At 47.7% G+C, this 20,154-nt stretch overlaps 1 long non-coding RNA gene across 1 annotated transcript; it reads left to right on the forward strand.

Moving 5' to 3' along the window:
* The first annotated feature begins 8,202 nt into the window (after positions 1-8,202).
* LOC309362505 lies at positions 8,203-15,339 on the forward strand. Its single transcript, XR_014164980.1, has 3 exons — positions 8,203-8,379; positions 9,380-9,470; positions 15,153-15,339. It is a non-coding gene; the product is annotated as an uncharacterized lncRNA (long non-coding RNA).
* Positions 15,340-20,154: the final 4,815 nt, after the last annotated feature.

Raw genomic sequence — 20,154 nt, forward strand, 5'->3', positions numbered from 1 at the left:
TTTTAAAGATTCTTATTTGTAATAATTTCAGTCTAATTATTTTTATTTAAAAGATTGCTGAGCTACTGTCACGGCCACCCAGGACGGGTCCCAGCTCACAAGAGACCTCACTCCGTTGCAGTTTATTTACAGGAAAAGTTTATTGAAGATTTCTGCTTCTCGTACAGTTCAGCATCGTGGCCGTACGTCTGTCACGTTAGACCGCTGAAGTCCCCTCTGACTCCTCCCCTCTTCCACACCAACTTAATAGCCTGGCTCTAGACCACCTCTTCCTCTCCTTTCTTTTCCGCAGGGTCTTCCTGCCCCCCTGGGTTCCCTCTCTCCGTGACTCGCCTGAGGCTGAATCCTCTGCCGCCTCTTCCCCCCTCCTTCTGGCTTTAGGGCCGGGCTCCTCCCCTGAGCTCTCTCCACTTCCGCGCGCCTCTACGTTTGAACTTGGCGCGCGTACGTTGCTGCTGACCTTTCTTTCGACCGCTACACCACCCCTTGTTCTGCTCTCCACCCTTTCCGGCTGAACACCTTGCTCCAACCCCCTTTCTCTGCTCTCTCCTAATCCTGCTCCCTCCGAGAGGCTGACGACTCCACCCCCTTTACTCCGTTCCGGCTGAGACGCCTCTTGCTGCGTCTGTCTTCCACTGGGCTCCTCTCCGCTTCTCCCTTCTCCTCCCTTTTGCTTGATTAAGGTAACCCCCTTTTGAGAATCCTCTGACTCGCTGCTCAGACTCGTGGATTCCCTCAGAATTCCGTCATCTTCTTCCTCATCCTTCTGCCCCTCCTCCCACTCGCTCTCCGTCTCCTCTGTCATCTCCTCCTCTCTCCCAGAAACCCTGACATCCATCCCCCCCTCGAAGCCCCCCCTTCCCCCCTCCCGCTCGCCGGGTGCAGGTTGAGGAAAACGTGGTTCTTCCGGGGTCGGTTCAGGATACAAGTTGTCCACTTCAACGTTCTCCTCTGTCATCTCCGTATATGTGTGTTCGAACTCGGGTTCCCCACCCACAGACCTCACAGTCTCTTCCTCCATCACTGCTTCTCCTGGCGCTGCCTGCCAAGGACCTACCATCCATCTCTGACTCCATGCCTCCCTTGGCTGATCCACCCACCAACAAGGGCCTGTCTCCTCCCCCCCCAGTCTCGGATCCCTGGTCGGGCTTGTTTCGGGCGTATGGCCCTCGGGTGAGGAGAAACCCTCGAACGTGCTGTCTGACAAAGTGGGCGTGAAAAGCCAATCATCAAAATACTCCTCGGGCATGGGCTTGTGCGGAAAAAGTGCATGGAACTCCTCCTTCAACAGGGGTTCGTCCAACGCGTAACCCGGCACCCAGCTATTGGCAGAGGCCGGAGTGCCTTCCCTGGCTAGAAAATATTCAACTCCCTCCTCCCCCCATCTCGAGTCCAGTATCTCTGTGACCTCGTTAAGAGGTTCTGGTCTTGGCGATTCCCCCCCCTCAGGCGCCCTTCTACGTGGCTCTGGGAGTGCTCCTGACTCTTGAAACCTGTGTGGGGTTTTGTAGGGAGTGAGCACCGACCTATGAAAGACCGGGTGCACCCTGGAACCCTCCGGAAGGGCTAGGCGAAAAGCCACCGGATTGATCTTAGCCTCAACTTGATATGGCCCTAGCTGCCTGTGTCCTAACTTCTTCTTGGCCAATGACCTGGCCGGCATCGCGTGGGCTGCTAACCACACCCAGTCCCCAATCTGGATGTCCTCTCCCGCCCTCCTGTGCTTATCGGCCTGCACCTTATACGCCTGTTTTGCCAGCTCCAAATGTCTCCGCAGCTCCTCGTGCACCTCTTGCAACTCCGCTGCAAACTGGTCGGCATCTTGAGGCCCCCCCCCTCCTGGTGCCGCAAATCTCGGGAAGGTTCTGGGATGACGGCCATTGTTCGCAAAGAAAGGCGTCACCCCGGTGGATGCGTGTTTCGTGTTGTTGTAGGCGAATTCAGCCATCGGTAGATAGTCCACCCACGCCGCAGGTCGCTGGTTGGCGTAGCACCGCAGGTACTGCTGCATGATCGCGTTGACCCTCTCCGCTTGACCGTTGGTTTGTGGATGTCTCGCCGATGTCAGGTTGATTTTGACGTGCAAGATGCCCAGAAGCTTTCGCCAGAAAGTGGAAACAAACTGGCGCCCCCTGTCGGACAAGACGGACTGTGGAAGTCCATGCACTCTGAAGACGTGATCGATGAAGAGCTTTGCGGTCTGTTCTGCCGTCGCCACCTTGGCACAAGGGATGAAATGCGCCATCTTGGTGAACAAGTCCACCACCACTAACACCGCCGTCTTACCTCTGGAGCTGGGCAGGTCCGTAACAAAGTCCAACGCTACCCTCTCCCACGGTTGCTGCGGTGTCTCCAGCGGTTCTAGCAATCCCGCCTGCTTCTGGTGCACTGGTTTGGACCTCTGGCAGATATCACACCTGGCGACGTAGTCCGCCACCTCTCCTCTCATCTGGGGCCACCAAAAGTCTCTAGCCACCAACTCCATCGTCTTCTCTTTGCCGAAATGGCCTGCACTAGGGGCGTCATGCAATTGTTGCAGAACCTTGGCTCGAAGATCGTCGGTGGGCACGTAAAGGGCACCCTTACGAGTCAAAAGTCCATCTTGCAATTGGAATTCATCGTTGTCTCGCGACCCTCCGCGTAGCTCCTCCATCTTGGACTGTGCAAACTGATCCCTTTGCAACGCGCGTCGCACCGCGTCCAGGTCGACTGCGATGGTAGCGCACGTCCACGCCTGCGGTGCGAAAATGTGCTTTGCTGCGATTGGAGCTGCTTCCTCCAAGTATTGCGGCTTTCGGGACAGCGCGTCTGCAATAACATTGGAGTCTCCTGGGATGTATTCTATTTTGAAGTCGAAATCCGCAAAGAACTCCGCCCAGCGCATGTGTCGCTGGGTCTGTAACTTAGCCGTCCGCCAATACTCTAAGTTCTTGTGATCCGTGCGGACTTGCACCGTGTGCTTGGCTCCTATTAAGAAGTGTCGCCACGCTTTGAAAGCTGCATGAATGGCCAACAACTCCCTGTCCCATATGGTATAATTGCGCTCCGTCTTGCTGAGCTTCCGGGAGTAGAACGCACCCGGTCTCCAGTTGCCTTGTGAATCCTCTTGCAAAAGAACGGCCCCAACCGCTCTGTCTGACGCATCGGTCTCTACCCGCATGGGTCTGCCGGGATTCACGTGGAGCAGCTGCTCTTCGGAGGCGAAAAGACCTTTAAGCGTCCGGAAGGACCGCTCCGCTTGTTCGGTCCAGACGAACTTCTTCTTCTTGGAACTGAGGGTGTCAGTGATAGCCGCCGTCGCGTTCGCAAAACCTTTAATAAACTTGCGGTAAAAATTGGCAAAGCCGATGAACCTCTGGACCTCTTTCCGATTTCGAGGGCTTTTCCAGTCCAACAGCGCTTGAACCTTAGCCCTGTCCATGGCCAGTCCCTCGTCGGACAACTTGTAGCCAAGGAAATCAACCTCTCTGACATCAAACTGGCATTTTTCCAACTTGGCGTACAGCCTGTGGTCCTTCAGCCTCTGCAGGACCTCCCTCACGTCCTTATCGTGATCCTCCGGCGATTCCGAGAAAATCAGGATATCGTCGAGAAAGCAGACACACTTTTTGTAGAGGAGACCTGCTAGCACGTGGTGCATAAATGCTTGAAAAACGTGGCTGCCATTTTGGAGACCGAAAGGCATGACTCTGTATTCGTATGTGCCCAGAGGGGTGAACATGGCGGTCTTCCACTCATCTCCTTTCCGGATGCGGATGAGATTGTAAGCTCCACGTAGGTCCAGCTTGGTGAAAATCTTGCCCCTCCTGACGGTCGCTAAAAGGTCGTCAATCTTGGGCATGGGGAAAGCTTTGGGCTTAGTCAAGCTGTTTATGAACCTGTAATCCACTATAAGCCTTTTTTGGGGCGTGTTTTTCTTCTTCACAAAGAACACAGGGCTGCCACCCGCTGCTTTAGATTCCTGGATGAAACCTCGCTTGAGGTTATGGTCTATGAACTCCCGAAGCTCTTGCATCTCGTCTTCCGACATGGAGTACAGCTTGGCAGCAGGCAGTTGCGCCCCTGGCACTAAATCAATCGCGCAGTCGTAAGGTCTGTGAGGCGGCAACTTGTCAGCTTCCTTCTCACAGAAAACCTCCAAGAAGTCCTGGTACTTGTGAGGCACTGTTTGCACCATACCCAGATGCAACTGCTGCTCGGCTTCTCCTCCCTGATCGGTCTGAAAGCAATGCTGAGCACAATACGATGAACAAAAGGTGATCTGCCGCTGGTACCACGCAACCGCGGGACTGTGCCTCTCCAGCCAACTCATGCCTAACACGACGGGTGTGTCCGATAAGTGGGTGACATTGAAACTAATAAGTTCTCGATGGTTGCCAATCTGCATCATCATGGGAGGGGTTTGCTGCACCACTTGCCCCCCCAGCAACTTCCTGCCGTCTACCGTGACCACGTTTAGAGGCGTCGTTGCAGGCAGGAGCGCCATGTTGTGCTGCTTAACGAACTGCAGTCCCACGAAGTCGGCGTTGCTTCCCGAATCGATCGTTATTGGAACCTCGAGGAGTCTCCCATCAGGCAACTGGAGTGTTGCTGTGAGCAGAACTGCCGGTCTGGGAGGCAAAGGGTCCACGCTCTGCAGTGATGCTGGGGGCTTGTCTACAGATCCGCCTGGCTGAGCCCCAGTAGCTCTGCTTCCAGCCAGGCACTGTCGTTTCCCTGAAGCTGCTCCCCTGGTTGCACCTCTGCTGTTACAGTTGCCAGTGCTGCAGTGTGCTTCTGGAGCCTCTGGGGGCACTCTTTCGCCATATGGTGCGCACTGTCACAGATGTAACACTTCCTGGTTCCTCTAGGAGGCTTCGCTTTGGCTGCACCAGGGACAGGGCTCTGGGATGGCTTCTGAGCCCTAGCACCACCAATCTCCATTGGCTCCTCGCTGTCCTTCCCCATTGGCGAGGGGTGCGCACGGCTGAAATCCCTGTGCACAAAAGGGAGAGTCCTCGCTTGCGCACGCGCTTGGGGCCCGTCCTCCTCGTGCCACGGACGTCCCTCATGTCGAATTCCAATAGCTAAAGCCCGTTGCACCACGTCTTCTAGGGTCTGGGGTCTGTCCCCCCTAGCGATCTCATCCTTGATGGGGGGGCTCAATCCCTCCCAAAAAAGATCTCTGACCGGCTTACTGTCCTTTGGCCAATCTAAGGCGGTGAGCAATGCAAAAAATTTAGAGTGGTATTGGCGCACAGTCGCTTTCCCCTGCCTCAACCCGTGCATTTGACGGCGCGCAATGTCCACATCCACAGAGGATTGAAAACAAGAATCCATCGCTTTGATGAACGCAGTTGAATTGCGACGGGCCGGTCCATCTTCGCGCCACAGATTGCGTAGCCAAGCCCTGGCCTCCCCATGCAGGTGCGAAACAATGAACCCCACTTTCTCCTCCTCATCTTTAAAATCGTGACGGAGCAAATGCAGTGCATATACGACGTCCGCTCTGAAATTGGGATAGTCTTGCAAGTTGCCATTAAAATGCGGAACCAGGGCACCCCCCCTCCGTCCAAGCGCAATGCCCTCCGCTCTGGAACCTGGGGCCCCCGCCCTGTCCGCGTGTTCCCACCTTGCCTGCAAATCCTGGCACGTCTTCTCCAAGTCGTCATTCTTCTTCTGCGAAGCAATGACTGCCGATGTGAGAGCGGTAACCTGATTCCGCAGTGCAACCAGCTGCTCCTCAGCGCTCATGGCTGCTCCCGTTCGTGAGCTTCGCAAAAAAAATTTTTTGCTTTCTGAGAGGGGACTTACTGTCACGGCCACCCAGGACGGGTCCCAGCTCACAAGAGACCTCACTCCGTTGCAGTTTATTTACAGGAAAAGTTTATTGAAGATTTCTGCTTCTCGTACAGTTCAGCATCGTGGCCGTACGTCTGTCACGTTAGACCGCTGAAGTCCCCTCTGACTCCTCCCCTCTTCCACACCAACTTAATAGCCTGGCTCTAGACCACCTCTTCCTCTCCTTTCTTTTCCGCAGGGTCTTCCTGCCCCCCTGGGTTCCCTCTCTCCGTGACTCGCCTGAGGCTGAATCCTCTGCCGCCTCTTCCCCCCTCCTTCTGGCTTTAGGGCCGGGCTCCTCCCCTGAGCTCTCTCCACTTCCGCGCGCCTCTACGTTTGAACTTGGCGCGCGTACGTTGCTGCTGACCTTTCTTTCGACCGCTACACCACCCCTTGTTCTGCTCTCCACCCTTTCCGGCTGAACACCTTGCTCCAACCCCCTTTCTCTGCTCTCTCCTAATCCTGCTCCCTCCGAGAGGCTGACGACTCCACCCCCTTTACTCCGTTCCGGCTGAGACGCCTCTTGCTGCGTCTGTCTTCCACTGGGCTCCTCTCCGCTTCTCCCTTCTCCTCCCTTTTGCTTGATTAAGGTAACCCCCTTTTGAGAATCCTCTGACTCGCTGCTCAGACTCGTGGATTCCCTCAGAATTCCGTCATCTTCTTCCTCATCCTTCTGCCCCTCCTCCCACTCGCTCTCCGTCTCCTCTGTCATCTCCTCCTCTCTCCCAGAAACCCTGACAGCTACCATTCAACAAAATTGTAAGGACAGCATTCAAAGACAATCTTTTTTTAAAAAAAAACAACCACCACAATCAAAAAACAACACAGTAGATAGAAAGTGGATAAAACCAACAGTAAGCCAGTTCATATACAGTGATACCTTGGTTCTTGAATGCAATCCGTTTCAAAAGCCCCTTCGACTTCTGAAACGTTTGAAAACCAAGGTGTAACCTCCAATTGGCACAGGCGCCCTGGAAACAATGGCCGACAGTGATACCTTGGTTCTTGAATGCAATCCGTTCCAAAAGCACATTCGGCTTCTGAAAAACATTCAAAAACTGGAAAAACCTCTGGGTTTTCAGCATTTGGGAACCGAAATGTTCGTGTACCAAGGCGTTCGGGACGCAAGGTTCCATTGTATTTGTGTTGGAATGTGTTAACCTGACACTGGAAAGAGATATCAGTTGGTGCTAGTCCTTAGGGAGAGCATTCCATGAACAGGGTGCCACAATTAAGGCCCTTTCCCTCGTCCCCATCCACTTAGAGGAAAGAGGAAGTTTGCATTATTTGTTTTATAGGCTGAGAGTAGCTGATGGGACATGAAGTAAGCGAATATATACATGGCTAAACTAATAGAGGGGAAATGCTACAAGCATAGAAGGATCTAACACACATGCAAATCAGCAAAATGTCCCCCCCCCCACCATGGGTCCCTAATACTTCTGTTACTACCTAGGTTGTAAATGGTGATGTGGAAAGCAGACATTATGGCTGGGAGCTGCTCTGGCAGAACAGCAATGTGCGCTCTACTGTCTCCTAGGGACCATCTTTGCATAGATGCCTCTCACTTTTTACTGCTCCTCCCCTAGGCCCTGCCCTGTCCTCTGCCACAAGCAGCTCGTTGTAAAACAGCCCCTAACAAAGGTAATGGTTGTGGCATTATGGAAATCAAAGTCATTTGCATGATTTCCTTCATGGCCCGAATCCATAGCTTCCAGCTGGCAGCCGCAATCCTTCCTAAGAAGATGGATGTCTTTGAGCCAGGCCTGTCACTTGCTGAGGCAAACATGTACCGTGCGGTGCCTGCAAAGCGGGGTCTGGGGAAGCTGCCCGGAAATAAATGATGGCCGACAGCAACTTAACGGAAACTTTGGAAGCAGGTGAGACCTGGGCATTGTTGCGCAGGCTGCAGCACACGATGGCAGAGTGATTTGCGAGTTGCGATTTTAAGGTTTCTAATGCAATAGGAGCAGGCAGCCAACAAACGCAGATGGTGCCTCAATTATCCGTAGAGTTGTGGGCTAGATCTAGAGTCCTGCTCGCCGCAACCGGTATAGGAGCACATGGGCGCAAGGACAGGGAAACACAAACCTGGAGGAATGCAAATGGGACCTGCTAGCTTTCTGACTCCGACTCTTCGGGGTCATGAAGAGTCGGACACGACTAAACGACTAAACAACAACAACAGCTTTCTAAGAGAAGTGCTGTAGTCCAGCATTACAGGCAGCTTGGAATAGGAACCTTGTGGTAAGATATTGTGTGTGTGTGTGTGTGTGTGTGTGTGTGTGAGAGAGAGAGAGAGAGAGAGAGAGAGAGAGCGAGAGCGAGCGCAGGGGTGTAGCTAGCTGCTCTGGCACCCGGAGCAGTGGGGGCGGGGTGAGCCGCCCACGGGGGCAGCAATCCGCGCACAGGGGCGGCACAGCGCAGTGAGCTGCCCACGGAGTCCGCCTGGTGGACGCAAGCCCCACGCTGCTGTTTCGGGCAGTGCAGGACCCCGAGCCACCACGTCACTCCCAGGAGAGACACGTGGCTCGGGTGCATTGCAGACCAGGCCCCACGGTAAGTGCCATTTTGTCACCCCCTCAGGGATGACACCCAGGGCAGGCTACACCCCCACACCCGCTTCCTACACCCCAGAGAGGGAGGGAGGGAGAGATCCCTTGAGGCTTTCCCCACCCATGCTGTGTAGCCCTAGAAGGCAGAGCCGTAGCAATAACAACAACAACAAGAAGAATAACAACAACAATTTATTTATACCCCGACCGTCTGGCTGAGTTTCCCCAGCCATTCTGGGCGGCTCCCAATCAAGTGTTAAAAACAGTACAGCATTAAATATTAAAAACTTCCCTGAACAGGGCTGCCTTCAGATGTCTTCTAAAGTTAGGATAGCTGCTTATTTCCTTCACATCTGAAGGGAGGGTGTTCTACAAAGGGGCTAGCCTTTTTTTTTTTTTTTTGCCCCAGGTGAAGCCTCCAGAGAGGCACCATTGATGCTCCCAGCCTGTGTATGTGTGTATGCAAAGGCGTGTGTGTGTGTGTGTGTGTGAAACTGGGTCTTTGACCAAGGTGAAATAAAGCCTAGTTTTGCCCCTGCCAGAAGGCATCCAGTGTTTTCTCCAAGGCAATACTTTTCAGGCTGAAGTCCAGGGCTTCGCTCAAAAAGAATGAGTAGGAGTGTCCCTAAATCAGCAAAGCTGGCTTATCACATTTGGCAGTAAATGACGTAATTAATACACATTACCATCTAAAGATGGGTGTCCACTGTGTCATCAATATCAATATAACAACCAGACAATTAAAAAAAAAATCACATTCCATCTTTCTCTCTTTAAACCCACAAACCCAAGTACTTCTAAAGGCTTAGGCTGTCCCCCAAGTACCGTATGTAGAAGCCACACAAATCTTATTTTTGGGTAGTGGTATTTTGTTTCCAAACTGATAGGCACTCAACCTTCTTAGTTTGCTATAATAACAGGGCTTATGGCTGATTGCTTGACATGTTGAATCTCGTTATTTGAAATAAATGGCTAATCCTGTTTTATTGTTTTTTTAAAAAAAGGATAATGAGAAGCAAGGCTGATTTCGTTCTCTTCCTACAAAAGGCATTTGGTCTTCAGTGTTATCTCTGAAAGGAGGAAATAAATAGAAAGGTTAGTGGTTTATGTAAGAAATTTCTCATGCTGTCATATTAAAAGGAAATCGCCATTTATGAAAGTCATTTGTTGAAATCAACTTCAATTAGGCTCCCTTTTGCTATGTGATGGTTTCTGCCTGCTGGCAATACAGTATCTTCCGTAAGTGGGTTTCTGGCTTTTTTTTTTTTAATGATTCTGGATGAATCATTTCCTCTGCAAATTATAGGAATATAGAAATAAAAGGTGGGGCCATCCAGCCCGAAACACAAGGTACTCTTTTCTTGACTGCCATCGCAGCAGAGCAATTATTAAGGTCCTAAAATCAATCCCAGGTATCTCCATGTAGCACAAGGAGCAGATGAGGAAGCTGATTAGTCTCCTGTAGGTCCAGCACTTACTCTACCCTATATAGATCATGTTGTGCCATATGCAGAATACCACAAGTAAGAAGACAACATCTAGTACATAAAGAGCCATCCATTATTATGCCAGTGCTGAAACTGATGGTCCATCTAGCCTAATAATGTCAATGATGAACAAATGATTGAATAAATGAATAGTCTCAAACCTGACTGCCTAGGAATACCTTTCTCAGCACTGCCTCTTGGAGATGTTGCTAAGTCAATGTTGAGCGTCAGGTAATTGATCTTGTGTTCTATCTTGCCTACCCATCTGCTAAATAGAAAGTGAGTACTGTTATCAAAGGCTGAGCACATACAATAGGTTTGTTAAGGGCTGGGGGAAATCGTAACTCTCATTCCTTCCAATATTTCTCCGATGAAAATAGGATTAAATATCCTATTCAACAACCACCACCACCACCACCACCAACAACAACAACAAAAACAACAACACTCTGCCCATCAGGTCTGGGTTGCCTCAGCCATTCTGGACAGCTTCCAAAATATATTTAAAATGCAACAAAACATTAAACATTAAAAAACTATACAGGACTGCCTTCCTATGTCTTCTAAAGGTTGTATATCTTCTTGACTCGGGGGTCACATAATTCCATACCCTCCAACATTTCTCTGATAAAAATAGGGACGCTTGGATGGTCTGTGAAAATAGGGACGTCCCTGGAAAATAGGGACGCTTGGATGGTCTGTGAGGGGTAAACTACAATGCCCAGAATTCTTTGATGGAAAGAATGTGCTTTGAATGTGCTTTAAAGGTATAGTGATCTACTCCCAGTATTAAAAAAAAGCTGGCAGTCATCTACCTATTGTCATTGGAGCGAAGAGGAACATGCATGGGGTGGGTGGATTGCCGAGAGTTGTTGAGCTTTTTTTGGGAAGGGTTGCACAGAGTTTTAAAGGATCCCGCGATCTACCAGGATCAGCCAGGGATCTACCAGTAGATTGCAGGCTACTGGTTGGACATCCCTGGTATAGTGTGTTCACAGCCAAAGAGGCCCCTTGGCCATGTCAAAGAGAGCTATTATATGTCAACTGAGGCAGGAGCTTCTTTAATTACATACTCTGATGACCTTGTCCCAGTGAGCAGGGTTGATCAGAGGGTGATACCTTCTGAGCAAGGAATGCACTTTGTAAACATCAAGTCAGTCAGAAAGTTTAGCCAAATGAGCTTTGTCACATTCTGGGGTAGAGGAAAATGCAGGGGGGAGGCAAGCCCTTTCTTCAGCCGGAACTCAGTTCTGGCACCTCTGTTTTTTTTTTTTTTTAAATATTTTTATTGGGTTTTCACATTTTATAGACATACACACACACAAACACAAAACACAAAACAAAACATATATAATGTTCATTACCCTCTTTCCTTGACTTCCCCACATCTCTCCTCCCCACATTCCAATTTCAGTAATTAATTCAGCAAGTTATTTCCTCTTCTCTCTATTATATTTTTGTCCTCTGTTCTTAATATTTAACATCTCTTGTTAGGCTCAAGTTTACTTATCCTATTTTTACACATTAGCTCCTTTCTCTAAGGTCGTCCTACCCTCTCTCCCACGAAATCCTCCCTTTTTATTAAACAAGTCATATCAAAATCAAAAAAAAACAAAAATCATAAATTTTTACTATTCTACTCTCCATCTCCCTCCCTGGCCCGGTTTCTGTCCCTTCCCAAATCACTATTCTAAAAGAACAGTTTCAGCCCGGATTTCTCACATCCGAGGCTCTCAAGCCCCAGTTAGTCTTTCTCCATCTGTTTTGTTGCTTATTGGCCTTCAGTTCTCGAAGGAGTTGTGTCCCAAGTTCCATCTTCTTTCCTTCCACCAAAGTCAGTAGCAGTTGCTGCCAAGGATCTGCCAATCTCCCATGCTCAAACTTCAAGAAAAGGTCCCAATCATGCTTGTTCTTTCCTTCCACCGAATCAGTCAATAGCAATTGCTGCCAAGGATCTGCCAGTCTCCCATATTCGAACTTGAGGAAGAAGTCCCAGTCATATTTATTTATTTTTTTGTATTCCAGTGTTCCAGATATTCCAGGGGCTTCTTCCTTTGTCCTTCTCTCCTTTTGCAGGTTTACGGTCCACTGGTCCTCTTCTTCAGTTCCTTTGTTTCCTGAAGCTGCAGGCTTTTGGTTGGTACTTTCCATCTGAACATCCTCTCCTTCTTCTTCTTCTTCTTTTCCCCCCATTTCCAAAGCTGTCTCTTCTTTTCCGGCTGCCAGGTTTTTTTCCAACTTTGTATTGTCAGCAGAGTTGCTCAGTTTCAGATTCAAGGTCACAAGTTGTTTGCTCATATCTGCAGTCTGCTCTTGTAAAGTTCCCACGAGAAAAAGCATCCTTTCTATCTCTGCCCATAATTTTCCTTCTGCAGCCATTGCAGTATCCTTTGTTCCCTCCAGGGGGATTGCAAGTCCAATAGTTCTTTTCCAGCAATTCGTTACTTTGTTGTTCAAAATACTTTGTTTCCAATCAGTTCAGATACAATCTGTCACCTTTAATCCAAAGAGAAATTTCTAAATATCACAGTTCCAGCCTCTAATCGTCCGTTTGACAGCTCTTTTGACAGCTGTCAAACTTTCTTTCTTTTTTTTTTTTTCCTCAGGCTCACACGCAGGACACTCCCGGGTCCAGAATGGGGGGGGGGATTACACAAAAGCTTCTAATATTCCTCTCTCCTCTCCAGCACAGTAACTTTTAATCCATTTCGTGCAAGTTGTTTTTCTAAACACAAAAGTCTTTCCACCTTAGTGCTCCTCTCCTTGCTTGAATCTTTTTATGGGGGGGGGAGTGTGGACTTCCTTTTAGCACATCCCCCGGTCGTACTCCAATCAAAGGTAAAATTTTAGTGTCGAATTTTCATTTTACTCACGGGTTCTTTGTTTCAGTCCAAATTTCAGGAAGGAAGACAGCGCTCTCCGGCCATGGCTCGCGGCTTCGCTCCGCCGAGGTAGCGATGGACTCTCAGCACCGCGCCGCACCCCAGTCCACTCCGCAGCCTTTAAAAAGGCTCTTCGCGGGTCGGGGAGGGCGTTTAAGGTGCCCACCGAGTCACCAAGTCCGCAGGCTTCAGCGCCTGCGGTTTTTGAGGGTCCCCGTGTCGCCGGCACGGCAAGACCCGTCCTCTGCGGAGCCGATTCCCTCCGGAGCTCGGAGGGAATCCGCCATTACCGGATCGCGCTATCCCGGAAGTCCCTCAGTTCTGGCACCTCTGAGGTGGGTTCCATTGCCATTGTAAGAAAACAAGGGAGATTTTCATGGTGGGTTCCGGCACTTATTTTTCTAGAAACATAGCACTGCGGGGGGGGGGAGGGATTTGGAATTTCAAATATGGTGGACCCTGAGCATTAAAACAAAGCTCACCATTACCTCAGCATGGATCTCCCAACTACTGATTTGATCCCCAACATTTCATAAGAAATTCATTGCAAGGGTGTAGAAAGACTTCTGGCTGAAATCCTAGATGTCTGAATTTCAGAGATATTGCCAGAAAGGGTTGTCCTGATCAAGCATTAGTCTGATAGCATATGGTAATTCTTTTTTATTGTGACAGGAGGCAGATAAGTGATTATTATTAGATAGCCTTTCTCCAATAGCGTTCAATTTTGGGTCAGCAAAAGGAGAGAGTAGCAGGATAATCCACTTCCATTGGTTCAGGGCTCAGCCACACTTCTGTTTGTCCCTCTGCTTTCTCCCGGGAAAACTCTCTCCTTACCGCTGAATCAGAGCAAATGACAACTGGTTTTTCTGCAGATTGATGTTTGCTGTGATTCAGTGGTAAAGAGCAGGTATTCCTAGGTAAACTGGTGGGGCAAATGGAAAAGCACTCGGGGCCCTTCCCTAGAAAGCATGCTTTGGGAGGTCACATCCACACAATACAGTCATACCTCGGGTTGAAGTAGATTCAGGTTAAGCGTTTTAGGGTTGCGCTCCGCAGCGATCCGGAAGTGACGGAACGCTTTACTTCCGGGTTCGCCGCATGTGCTCAAAATGACGTACGCGCATGCACGGAAGCGGTGAATTATGACCCGTGCATGTGCAGATGCGGGTTGCGTTCGCTTCAGGATGTGAACGGGGCTCCGGAACGGATCCTGTTTGCATCCAGAGGTACCACTGTACATTTAAAGCACTTGTATCCTACTTAGCAGTCATGGCTTCCTCCAAAGAATCTTGGGAACTGTAGTTTATTTCTCACAGAGTTGCAATAACCAGCACTTAGGGATAGAAGAATCTGTCGGTTTTGGTTCTCTTACAGTCTTTTCAGGTCTTAAATTCAGTTCTCCACATTTCTGCAGCAATTTGCATTTTTTTTAAAACAACAACAACAACTCTTTTTCGTTCAAATTCCTCCTCTTTTAGTCAATGCCTTAAAACAACAGTATATGAAATGCCAAGTTTTTGCAATATGCTCTGCCCATGGGGATCATATACTATATTCAGGAAAAACAAATCTCCACTTTCCTGAAGTCTATGAATCACTTTGTGCCTCCAAGGAGCCTTTTCAGGAATGTATTGAATCATTTTTACACAGTGTTTTTGTCCCAAATTTTACTCTGGAATTTAGGGAATGCTTTCATGATAAAGTAACATCTGAGGAAGTGCACTGTTATTTCTAAACTAAAACCACATCACTGATCTGGCCCAGATAGATTGTCTGCAGACTTCTACAAATGTGGTAATGGTCCCAAACCTTGTGGACCTATTTAATGGGATTGTTGGGAGCAATAGTGGGTGGTAATCCAAAAGCCAGGAAAAGATCCCAAACTGGTGGATTCTTATCACCCTAATGCACCCCCAGGAGAAAAGAGTGTCTTTACCTCAGGCACTAGTGTGTGTGTGTGTGTGTGTGTGTGTGTGTGTGCGTGTGCGCGCGCGCTTATGTCAGGGCAGCAAACTTTTTCTGCTCAGGGGCAACAGAATAAATACAGCCATCTTGAATGCAGAGACCAGTTGGTCCTGGAGATTGGTCCTGCCTCTTTTTCATGGCAGTTGACCAGATCACATAGTCTGTAATGTCATCTTTCAGATTCTATCAACTTGTGCAAAAGGGAGCACAATGCTTGAATGCTGCATTCCTATTTACATGCAAATTATCCCTGGATTGGCTCCTTTCCCTTGTTTTCTTTTTCATCAGGTATAACCCAACCCATCACTGTTTCCAAGGGCAGTGAGTTCCGCAGCTGTGAATGTATGGTTTTCATTCCTTTAGCTAGCTTTTATCAGGTCAACACATATGCTGCTGATCTTCAGTTTTATCACAACCTCTCACATCTCTTGCCTCCTCTGCAGTCCCAATCTGTCTCTTTGGCAAGACGAAGAGCTTGTGTCAGAAATGGACTGGATGTGTTTAAGAGGTCAAGAAAAAAGATGTCCTTTCTGAAGTGGATTGAAATCTCCAGGGCTCTTTGAAGTCTCTTGCCATTCCTTTTGAACAGATGTTGAAATAAAGGGGAAATAGATGGTTTTAAAAAATTGATATTCCTTTAGTTTTCCTAATACTTGCAAGCCCTGAATTCTCATTCTCTCTCTCTCTCTCTCTCTCTCTCTCTCTCTCTCTCTCTCTCTCTCTCACACACACACACACACACACACTTTCCTTACCAAGAAAAGAGCATTCTGTCACAAGTCTTCCCAGAGCCAAATTAATTATCCCATCCCAAGGGAATTACAGTGGTACCTCGGGTTAAGTACATACTTAATTCGTTCTGGAGGTCCGTTCTTAACCTGAAGCACCACTTTGGCTAATGGGGCCTCCTGCTGCCCCTGCGCCGCCGGAGCACGATTTCTGTTCTTATCCTGAGCACTATTTCTGGGTTAGTGGAGCCTGTAACCTGAAGCGTATGTAACCTGAAGCGTATGTAACCTGAGGTACCACTGTACTCTTCATCCTGCTTTATGTTTTATTCATTGGTGTAAACATGTCAGTTCCTCCTACTCAAAACCTGACAGAACAACCATGATGGGGCCTCGGCTAGTCTCATTGTATTCTGAAGCATCTGTCTAAAGCACGGACCTGACACTCATCTCTTGCTTGTTGCAAAAATAGTCAGTGTGAAACACACCACGGGGAAAAGGCAGATTTGCTTTAATTGACTGGGGTTCTTGACAGAGAGCAGCATCTCGTAAGGTTGAGATCTAAGAGACAAAATGAAGACAACACGCCCCCCTCCCCACTGACTACAAACCTGCAATCCTCGGACCGCATCATTTTCCTAAATTGAATGGCATTATTCCCATATCGTTGATTTTAGGGTAGGTTTTCCATTTTTCCTTCTGAGGGTTTGTCAGATATTTCCCCGCACAGGGTTCTGCTTCCCTAAGAAGAAAGGGAAGCTTAAGGGAAGAGCCGTAGCTCAGGATGCAGAAAGGCCCACTTGCAAACTCTGCCACCTCCAGATGGGACTAGGAAAGACCCGAGAGAGATGGTGTCAGTCAGTGTAGACAGCGGTGAATTGGATGGATCCAGTGGTTTGACTCAGGGTAAAGCATCTTGGTATGTTTGTGTGTTCCCCTGTTGCAGGCCCAGGGACCAAGTGGACAGTTTTAAGGACCATAAGAAAGGAGAGAGGCAGGGGTCTTGAAGTTGCCCATCAATACACAACACTCAACAGTGGACTGTGCAAGCACACAGGGCTGCCCCATCCATTTGATGCACTCTTACACCACTTTAACAGTCATGGATCCCCCACAAGGAATATGGGAATTGTATAGGGTTCTGGCAAAATACAGGGCTGGGCGAAGCGGGGTGGTTGGGCGATTAAAAAAATATATCTGGTGCTGAAGCAACTTCAAAGCAATTCATTAAAATCTACTGCAGCCTAATAGGATGGCCCATCTGAAATTTGTCACAGACACACACATTTGGAGAGGATCCCTAACTTGGCAGAGAGAGATCTGAAATACAGGACAAAACTGAAACGATACAGGATGTAGCATTTTACATTGAAATATGGGACAATCCTATACAGTGGTACCTCGGGTTACATACGCTTCAGGTTACAGACTCCACTAACCCAGAAATAGTACCTCGAATTAAGAACATTGCTTCAGGGTGAGAACAGAAAATCGTGCTCTGGCGGCGCAGCAGCAGGAGGAGGCCCCATTAACTAAAGTGGTGCTTCAGGTTAAGAACAGTTTCAGGTTAAGAATGGACCTCCAGAATGAATTACCATAAGTTCTTAACCCAAGGTACCACTGTATTATATAGGACATGCGGCAACCCCAGCATAGTTTGCTAAGGGTGCTGGGAATGGTGCTGGGTCTCTAAACAACTCTCAGCTCCCTGAAGAAACAACTGTTCCCATAATTCTTTGCAGGACAGCAGGGAGAGGGGAAGTGATGACCATGGCATAAGAGTGTTTTAAATGGATGGGGTGGATAGGATAGTCTTCCCCGCTATGGTGAGAGATGCATTTGTAGTTCTATCTTAGGGTTGCCGTATTTCAAAAAGTAAAAACCAGATTTTGTTAGGAAGACCTCAAAATTGTTCAGCTTTTTAAAAAGGAAACCACCAAAATTGTTCAGCTTTTTTAAGGAAAGCCCCCAAATTGTTGAGCCAGGAGAAAGTACTGCCTTTTGGAAATCCGCCCCCCAATCGATTTTGCCTTTGAAATCCCAGGAAATTCCTATTCTGTCTGAATTGTAGTGGCTATTGCTAAACTGGCATCTGCACATATAAATTAGTGCATGCAAACTGTTGCTTTGTTATTGTGTGTGTGATACATTTAATTTTGGGTCCCCCCTCCCGCAAGTGGCTTATGGACACACCCAGTGTTGAGCAGGACAGAGCTACAAAGTTGAACAAAGCAAGCTTCTCATTTAGAGCTGGGGGGCGGGGCGGGCACAAAAGCAGCCACATGGGCATGCAACTGACACATGACAAGAAAAATTCCAGCAGGTGAAGTTTTTTTCTTTTTTCTTTCTCTCCCCATCCCGCTCCCCAATAATCACTGCCAGGGAAAAAAAAACACCAAAACCCAGCTGGCCAGCTCTTGCTGGCTCCCTCCTATTTTTATGCCTTCTATTGGCAGCTGAAGAGGCTATTTATCTGGAAAAGCATTTGCAGGCAACTGCTGCATTGTTTCTCATTTTAGCTCACTGAGCTGACAAACGGCTCGACTCTCTGCTGGCTTTGTCATTGTTTTGTAATTTTAGTGCCGTATTTGTTTTATTCATGTGTTTTATATTTTTTTTTTAAAAACCCCCACCAAAGTGGGAGGGAAAGGTGACTTGAACATCTTATAAATACAGTAGTACCTCGAGTTACAGACGCTTCAGGTTACAGACTCTGCTAATCCAGAAATAGGTAAAGAACTTTACCTCAGGATGAGAACAGAAATCGCGCGGCGGCAGCGGGAGACCCCATTAGCTAAAGTCGTACCTCAGGTTAAGAACAGTTTCAGATTAAGAATGGACCTCCAGAACGAATTAAGTTCTTAACCCGAGGTACCACTGTATAACTGTTGCATTTATGCATTTTATAGACTAACATCATGCTCATCATCATGCAGCCAGAATGGCACCACCCATGAGAAGGAGGTATTGGAGAATCCCAAGATTTGTACAACCATCTTTTTTTGTGGGCAGATCTGGGATTTGAACTCTGAAGCTGTTAAGGCTTTGATGCGCAACTGTTACCATAAGTTCCAAATTTCCAAAATGAAAACAATGGCAATGAAAAAGTTTAAGTGCATTCCCCCCCACCCCCCCGCAACAGAATGGTATATTTGGTGTATTAACATGGAAGCTCTTGGGCTGAAAAGAATTTTGTGCTCTTCCTTCAATAGCATCAGAAAGGCAGCTGTTTTAGCAACATCCATAGAATCGGAGTGTTAGAAATGACTTTAAAAGCCATCTAGTCGAACCGCAGCACAGGAAATCTGCTACTATGGCACCTATGATAGGTGGCACCCAGTGTCTAATAAAGGGCATTACCTTTCAAGGGAAAGAACAGAGATTTAATAAAAGCCAGGTGATTGGCTGTGTTTGCTGCATTGAAGGGAGTTGGCCTAGATGACACTTGGGTCCCTTCCAACTCTATAATTCTATTATTGATCAGCTAAAATCTGTAATTTTACAGATTGGCCTTGAGAATACCAGTAACCTGTAGAATGCTGGTTTGGTTCTAAAACCTATATATTTATTTATATATAGTAGACGTTAAGAATTTGAGATGTATGTAATGAACGAAAATGAAAAATGAATAAAAATGTTAAATAATAATAATAATAATTTATTATTTGTACCCTGCCCATCTGGCTGGGTTTCCCCAGTCACTCTGGGCGGCTTCCATAGAAACCAAAAATACACTAAAATATCACAGATTAAAAACTTCCCTGGCCAGGGCTGCCTTAAGATAATTAAAATAAAATAAAATAAAATAAATAAAACCTAGCTGATGGTGGTTCAGGATGCAAATTGTGCAGTATGTCTCCCATATGTAAATGGAAGTACTGTGTAGTGCAATTCAGGAGCAGGCTTGCGCACATAAGAATAGGCATGGGCTGTTTTATTCAGTTTGTGGACTCTTGGAAGCAGAAATATTTCCTCGGTTTTGGTCAGGCATTTGCTGCCTGGATTGACATGAACAGCACAAACCTGGACAGGATATACGACCTAAAGTATATTTATGCCTTGACTGATGGCTTTCGGTAGCATTATTTCACATGGCTCACTGCATTCTCTTTCATTCTATTCAAATAAATATTCATTCAGTCCTGAAGTTGCAAGTAGCACTCTTTATGCAATTCATGTGCGACATTTGCTATGATTATTTCCTTCTTGTACCTAGAAATACAGCCCAGAACGCTCTCGTGCGGCTACCTCTTTTTCTTACTTAAAATCCCTGCTCAAAATCTACCTTTTCCATGAAGAGAACAAGGGACTTAGGAGCAATCTAGACACATACAAAAAAAGGCTGTGAAAACGCTTTAAAAATAAACAAACGTTTTAAAATATATATTGGATTTGCCATAAGCTCACGATCGCCATCTAGTGTCACGGTTGTATAATGCACTTAAAACACACTTAAAACGTTATATTTGCAGCTTTATAGCTGAGTCCTTGGTGGTGTGTTAGATTCTACCCATAGTTAGAATTGCACTGTTAGTCCCCACATCATGAAAAGCCTCAGAAACTAGTGTGGTGTAGTGGTTAGAGTGTTGCACTAGGGCCTGAGAGACCAGGATTCAAATCACGGCTTACTCATTCTCAGCCTAAACTACCTCACAGGGTTAGAATAATAGAATCATAGAATCTTATGAGTTGGAAGGGACCCAAGGGTCATCTAGTC

The sequence above is a fragment of the Podarcis melisellensis genome (genome assembly GCF_964234715.1).
Source record: "Podarcis melisellensis genome assembly, chromosome: 2".
Classification (NCBI taxonomy): Eukaryota; Metazoa; Chordata; class Lepidosauria; order Squamata; family Lacertidae; genus Podarcis; species Podarcis melisellensis.